The sequence below is a fragment of the Chinchilla lanigera genome, unplaced genomic scaffold (assembly GCF_000276665.1).
Source record: "Chinchilla lanigera isolate Chin_1 unplaced genomic scaffold, ChiLan1.0 scaffold00011, whole genome shotgun sequence".
Taxonomy (NCBI): Eukaryota; Metazoa; Chordata; class Mammalia; order Rodentia; family Chinchillidae; genus Chinchilla; species Chinchilla lanigera.
In genome coordinates, this window is record NW_004955412.1 from 28,861,913 (window position 1) to 28,870,177 (window position 8,265).

Below are 8,265 nucleotides of genomic sequence, written 5' to 3' on the forward strand. Positions count from 1 at the left end.
TAGGATCCACACAGGTCACTGTAAGGATATTGCTCATTCCATGGGGAAATCTGTCTAGAAGCAGTTGAAGAAGGGCCTCCCTATTTCCTGATTTCCAATATTGCCAAAATAGAATTAAATGTGCAAGTATTTGAAAAACTATCTTTCTTTGGAAGTAGATTGGAATATGTTTAGGACCCTTTGTAACCAGTGAGCAAACATATTTTACTTTTTGGTTCTTACTAAGTGCTAATAGTAGGATAGGTATTGTGTGGATATGTGTGAACTAGGTAATCAATGACATATTATTTAGAAAAATAAAAGGAAAACAATGAATAAAGGTCAAAAAAAGTATAACTACCGAGTTTTACAAATTTATTTTTGTTCAATAAATTATAAATTCAATTGAAATAAGGATTATTATTTTTGATTTGTTTTACCTACCTTGTGTAATCTAGATGTAGCATATCATTTAACATGTCATAATTAGTCAATAACTATTACAAAAACACATGAGCAGATAGTAAATAATATGGGACAAAATAAGGATGTTCAAGGAGGTAAGAGCTGAGGGAAATTGTTGGTAGTCCAAGTAGAATAGTACTTCCAGGAACTGGTAGCTGTCTGGTAGAACACTGATGATCCTGTTCTTTAAAAAAAAAACCACACAATTGTGAGAAATAATCCATATATCATACTATCATCCTCTTCAATGTACACTACAACACTTTTAGAATATTGACAGGGTTGTGCAAAGACAATCTAAGTTTAGAACATATTTATTGCTCTAGAAGAAAGCCTAAATCCATTAGCTCTCTCCTTCCTTCCCCAATCTCCTTTCACCACTAAAGTAATTTGTTACTGTAGCTTTGTTTATTTTGTATGCTACAGATGAATTCAGTCATATATATCTGATTGTCTTCTACTTATCATATTTTCAAGGTCCTCTCATGATGCAACGTGCAGCAATACTTCATTCCATTCCTGTAGCCAGATAATATTCCCTTGTATGGAATCACTTTTTATTCACATGCATTTGGATTTTTCCAGGCTTTTATTGGTACGACCAATGCTACCACAAAAAACTGTACACCAGATTTTCTGTAGATCTGTTTTCATATATCTTGAGCATAGACCTAAGAATGAGTTGCTGAGTAACATGGCAACAATGTGTTTAACATTTTGAGAAATCACAAAATTCTTTTCTAAAACGACCACAACCTTTTTTTTTGAGGTAGGGTCTCTCACTCTGTAGTTCAGGCTGGCCTTGAACTCACAGGGATCCTTTTTCCTCAGCCTCCCAAGTGCTGGGATTAAAGGCATGAGCCCCCATGCCCAGCTAACATTTTACAATTCTAGTAATAATATAGAGGTATTGCAATTTTTCTACATTCTTGCTAACTCTATCTGGAGTCAGTGTTTTGATTATTGCATTCTGTGAATATGAAATATTATCTCGTGATTTTGATTTGCATTTTCCTAATGATGAGTAATTTTGACTATTTTTTGATGTACTTATTGACTATTATCATATCTTCTCTGGAGAAATACCTACTCAGAGCTTTTCCATATTTTTTTTTTTTTACTTAGGTCATTTGCCTTTTTATTATGGAATTATACGAATTTATTTTATTTTATTTTATTTATTTATTTTTTTCCCCCATCCCCTTACGAATTTATTTTATATTCTGGATGCAATATTTTATTAGATATATACTTTTGAAATATTTTCTTTTGATCTAAGTTCTCTGTTCACTTTTTTTGATGGTATATTGTCAGTCCAGTAGTCTTTGGATTTGATGTAATACAATTCATTCTCTCTCCCTTGTTCCCTCGCTCCCTCACTTGCTTCTTCCCTTCCTCCCTCTGTCCTTTTCACGGGCTTTGGAGTAATATGCAAAAAACCATTGCCTAATACAAGGTCAAAAATGATCTTATGTTCTTTCCTTATAGGTGTTGACCCATTCTGAGTTATTTTCTGGGTATGAGAGGAGTGCCCGAAGTTGATTCTTTTGCATGTGGATATCCAGTTTTCCCTGCACCATTGATTGAATCAACAGTTCTTTCACTCAAGGAATTATCATGAAGTTATTGTCAGAATTTAGTCAGTTCACCAATATGAGGCTTTATTTTTGGACTCTTCATTCTGTTCCAATGCTCAATATGTTCATACTTATGTCAGTATCACAGGGCTTTTATTATGGTCACTTTGCTGTGAGTTTTGTAGTAATGAAATGTGAATCCTCCAATTTTCTTTTGAAAAACATTTTGACTCCTGTAACTTCTTTTTATTTACATAGAAACTTAAGAATCAGTAGGTCTTTTTGCAGAAAGACAGATAACCTTTTGATAGACATCGTTTTGAGTCAGTCTGTCAACTTGTATATCAATGACATCTTAATAATATTTAAATTTTCTTATCAATGACCATATAATAATTTTCCATTTATTTTAATCCTTAATTTCTTTTAATTATATTTAGTACCTCTTGGAGTAAAATCTTATGCTTTTGTTAAACTTATACTTAAGTACTTTGTTCTTTTTGCTGGTTATTTTAAATGTAATTATCTTAATTTCATTTTCAGAATGGTCATTTCATTATTAATATAGAGAAAATTAATCATTGCATTTTGATATTATAACTTACAATTTTACTAAATGTCTGTATTGACTCTAATAACTTGTTTAGTTTATTCCTTAGTATTTTCTGTCTTTAAATTTCTTCTTAAAGTTTCTGCTTGGGTGTTGTACATGAGATGCTTGCCAACATTCTGCTTGCCAAAGCATACCACCAAGAGAATTCTTAAGTGTTCTACACTGTTTTGTTATGCAGAATATTAGGACTATGGATGCTCAGGGGTCATATTTAATAACAGTAATGATTTTATTATTTCATCAAGGTCATTCTTATGTAGAATTTCCCCCCACCTTTTTTTTTTTTTGTCTTTTTGAGACAGGGTTTTACTATGCAGTTCAAGCTGACCTTTAAGCTCACTTTGTAGCCCAGGCTGGCCTTGAACTCACAGTGATTCTCCTGCCTCAGGCTTCCAAGTGCTGGGATTACAGGCGTGCTCCACCATACTCAGGTTCCCCTTCTGTTTTTCTTTCAAGTGTGTAGCAGTGATTACAATGACTATTAGTACAGTTTATTTCAATCATTTTGGTTCATGCTTTAATTTGTAGTTTTACCTTTCACAGCTTTTGAATGATTAGTACAAATGTCAGGACAATTAAAAAGGAAAACAGTACTTTAGAATTTTAAAATAATTTTCACTTTTAGAGGCCACTGAAAGGATCTCCAGGGCTCTGTGAGCTACATATTTACAGTGGCTGCAATATGCCACTGGGAGAGGTTAGAAGAAATGTGAGAAAGGGAGAAGATTCTTCATGTGACCAAAGTCATAAAAATACAAATGGAAGGCAATCAACACGTATTTCTTAAATTTTAAGAAAAACAGCTTTGCTGGAGAGAAGACTAAATATTTAAATAGATTCCATGGAATGAAAAAGAATACAGACAAATAAAGCACGTTTGGCAATGTATTCAAGAATCTATATGGTAATTTTGCTGTTGCTTTGCTTTGCTTGGCTTGGTTTGGTTTGGGACGTCTAAGTCAAATATAGTTAAAGAACATCAGAGTCATTTTATCACCCCTTACCCCAGGTTGAAGGCCCTTACAGATATATGCAGGAGCTCAGCCCACACTGTCTTCACTGGCTTTAGAACTTGGTGAAGTTATGGAACTTGACAGGTCAGGAGTAGTCCATGTACTATAAGGACAACATCTATTCAGGTTCTGTTAGTCATCTTTTCACCACTGAAACAAAGTTTCTGAGGGCATTATCCTAGGAAGGGTTTATTTTAGCTCTCAGTTTGGCCCAGTTGCTTTGAGCCTGTGGAGAAGCAGCACATCATGGTGTGAGCATTTAGTAGACCAAAGCTTCTCATCTTATGGACAGAATATAAAAGGAGAACAGGTAGGGGCTGGAGTGCCACTTTCCCTTGAACAGCATGCCCCTCAGTAGTTTCATTATCACCAAGGAGCACTGCCATGGGGATCACAACTTCAATAGATGTGCCTTTGGGGGACACGCAAAAGCCAAACTATAGCAGTTTCTGATGAACAGTTATAGATTTCCATTAGGGTAATGCATTACTTAGTTAATTTGTTTGCAAAATAAATGAAGTTTAAAAAATCATAAAATTAGATAATAAAGGGCATCCTAGAGGGACCAAACAAACTCAGAACTGTCAATAAAAAGAAAACACATCTTAATGAGAAAGATATACCGCTAGCTTTCAAGACATTTTATTCCTTGTAGGACTATGTGACTCAAATGACCTGATGTTGTCCAACCCTATGGATTTGACTCAGTACTTCAAATTTTTGAAAATACTCATCTCTCTTTCTGTGACATAGTTATAACTTACATGATCAAGACATACATAATCTCCAGAAAAATAGTGATATGGAGGGTTGCAGAAATGAAAGAGGATATGTATGCCAGGTTCTAACACACAAAATTATGGAAAGGACTGGATTGGCAGCAGCCAGTCCATCCACTACAGGAATAAGCTTTTCCTGTTGATGGGGCTGATATTTTGCTATCTCATAGCCCACATTCTAGCTATCCAGGACCTACCATTTCATTTCTTTTTACACACACTCATACTGGCTACTAAATCTTGTAAGAATGATCATGTTCTAGGGCTCTGTGTATTGATCTGTTATTTCTCTTTGTGTATGTATAGTCAGGCAGCCTAATGCTTTGTGATATTATTTAATATGTTGCTAACCAATTTTGCCTATCTGGAGGAAATAGGCTCTGCCCATACATTGGGTAGTAGCCTAATAAAAGCACTTATACTTCTTGACTATTTTCCAACCTTTGGTAATAAGCAAAGAACAACAATTTACTGCTGGTGTCCTATAACATATCATATTTATAGAAGGCAAAATGCCTAACTGAATATTCTTTGGAAAATCTTCTTATAAAACTAGTATACCTCAGGCTTTTTCCCCTTGTCTCATTGGTTTCCATTTTTCTTTCATAGGTCCATGATTTGGTATCCATTTAACCTAACCATAGTGCAGAAATTGAGATGGTGATTTTTACGTTTAATCTTTTTACGGCATACATACCTTTGTTCACCAAAATTAGGAGAGAGGTACTATTAGGACAGAGGCATCTTCTCCCTTTCTCTTTCATGTATGAAAAATGCTCTTGAAAGTTTGGATAATGAATTGAGGAAAAATTGGTTTTAAGCTGTACTAAGTAAGTAGAATATATCATCTTTATTCAGGTTATTTCTTACTGAAACAGAAGTACTGAGTATGAAGGAAAGAATGGCATATTCTTAAGATTTTTCAAATGGAAATAAGGATTAGGGACTGATGGAACTCACAAAGTCAACTTTCTCTCTCCTCCCTCTCCCTCTCTTTTCCCCTCTCTTCCTCCCTCTCACCTTTTCCTTTCCTTCCTCCTTTCTTCCCTCCCTCTCCTTCTCCTTCTCCCTCTCCCTTTCTTGGCCTCTCTGATTCCTTTAATTTGTAGAGGCAAGAATTATAATCTCTAATATAATGTGCTATAGAGTAAATTGTAGACTCACACTACATAATAGCGAGGCAGCTCTGAATTTGAGTGAGAATTTCTGAGCTGTCTGCTGCTTTCATTTACATGAGCAAAAATTCAATACCTAAATGATAAACACAAGGCAACTGATACATATCCTAAAGATCTGTTCTTTAAGAAAAAAAAGATAAAACAGATTAAAAGCCTGGAACATTAAGAATAACTATAAACTCTATGTTATGAGAAATTCTCAGGGAAGAATCACAAATCATTATAACACCTAATTTATTCCCCTCCTATAAAGGGGGTGGTGGTGAACTTTCTAGGTAGAGAGAAGTTACCATGTGGAATTCAATGACTCTTGTTATGCCATTCCTGTACTTTCACTTTGTGCATACACTGATTTGGGAACTATGATATTTCTACCTATGACATTCACAACTATGCATAACTTCATTTTTTATTGTTGGATTTTTTTAAAAAGAAAGAAAAACACAAAGGCAAAAACAAAACAATAAAAGCAATACAGAATTTCAAAACAAGATGATAGGAAATTACAGTAGTTGTTATAATACATATTGTTATCTTCAAAGAAGTTGCTCAGATCACCAAACATAGGCATGCAAGATCGATGAAACAATTAGACTCAAGTGTATGCTTGGTAAAACTGTGGCTCCTTACTGACCCTTACTGGATTTTTTTCCCTGTAAGAAAGTCCATCCTGGGGAAATGAGTTTAGTAAAATAGATAGGTTTGTAAGTCAAACAGGAGGTTATACTGGTAAAATATTTTAGATCACAGTATGGTGTCTTTTGCTAAGTTCCACTCAAATTCAACCATCCTTCCATTATATATGTGCATAAGACAATAAGAAGTTGTGTAGATCTTAGGGCCAAGAAAATCTACTGAGGAGGCTCTATGCAGGTCAAGCATAAAGGAAGGAAATTTGTTTCCAAACTTGAAAGAAGAAATGAGCAGTGCTGGTTTCATATGGCAGAAGCAGTAAGCTCTGGGGCAGCCCCAGCACAACCTGAGTAGTGGCCACCAAACTGACGCAGTAGGAACAGAAGTGCAACAAGGAATCATTTCCATGGTCAGGCCATTTTGTTCTTGGTAACCTCGTAAGACCTGCAGTACAGCCTAGGAGGTATTGGTGCCAGTATGGGCAGCTGCCCATGGAGAGATGAGCATTCCAGAAGGCAGTGGGAGGAGCATCAGAAGCTTACACTCCCTGAATATAGAGTGGAGTACAGTATATGGGAAGCTTGGATGCTGGGCTACAGAAAATCCTCAGATAGCTCTAAGCAAATTGATAAAAAAAAAAGGCAGGCACGGCAGACAAGGTTCACGGTTCATAACCAGAGTAAATGGGAAAATCAGTTTAACCTAGAAAGAAATGACTGTAGAATACAGGTGAGACATTTTAGAAGACAGTTCGTGTATCACCAGGGCAGAGCATCACAAGTAAGAATTCAGGTAACCCGGGGAACCTGATATTGTATGCGGACTTGAACTCAGTCTAATCAGTACATGTCATGTACTACTAATATAAAAATCACCTTGTAAACAGATTCAGATAAAGAAAACATGTAAAATGCTTATGCCCAACTTCCTTCTGTTAGCATGAGTGCCTCCTGAGTTCTTGGAGCTTGCCTATCTTCTGTGCTGTCATAACTCAGTGACTGGCATGTTATTCAGTATACAGTAGGTTCTTAGTCTGCACTTGTGAAACAAATGACTACATAGAAATCACAAAACAATGGAGTAACGGGACAATATGCAGAAAAAATGGACAGGAGACGTTAATGTTTTTGAGAAAATGGAGATTGTCAGAGAATTTTCCAAATAATAGGAATTTGCTAGATACAAAATCAGAACCAGGGCAAGGGCTCAACACATGGAGATTCCAAGTAGATGGAATAAATGCTTACTACGATATACTTTAAAAGGTTGCTGGGTTCACCATCCAAGATATTGCTGACTAAAGAACTATTGGTTATTGTACCTCCTGAAATAATGGTAGTCATCAAAAGTCCAAACTGTATTTGGTCCCAGTTAAATACTAGAAAGAAAGGCTATTGAGTCCATTACTGGGGTTTATTTTATTGGCCCAGGACACTGATTTTAATTTTTTCTTATTTCTAGGTGGAACCAAATCTGACAATAAGGAAGCACCACTTAAAAAACACTGAAAATTAGCCTGAAATTTGAAGGAATGCTGAGGTATCTAACCTTTCATTACTGGGACATCAGATTTGTTTTATTCTCTTCTCCATCTAGTTATAGTTGGAATTTTTCAAAGCCTACCTGCAATTATGGTCAAGTGTCATTTCAAAAAGATTCTCCTTTTTTAAAAAATGAATAAACAAAATGTGGTATTTACACACAATAGAGTACTACTCTGCCATGAAAAAAGAAAAATTTGAGTCATTTGTAGGAAAATGGATTCACCTTAAGACCATAATGTTAAGGAAATTATATCAGGGATACAATTAAATATCACATAGTTTCTTGTACGTGAGAAACCCAAATTATAAAGAGGAAAATAAAAGATAGATAATAAGAAGTAGGGAGATAGATCTTTCTCAAATGGGAAGGGGATCAAGAGATAGGGACAGTCGGGCTGGGGATTTAGCTCAGCGGCAAAAGCGCCTGCCTGGCAAGCGCAAGGTCGTGAGTTCGGTTCCCGGTACCGGAGAAAAACCAAAAAAA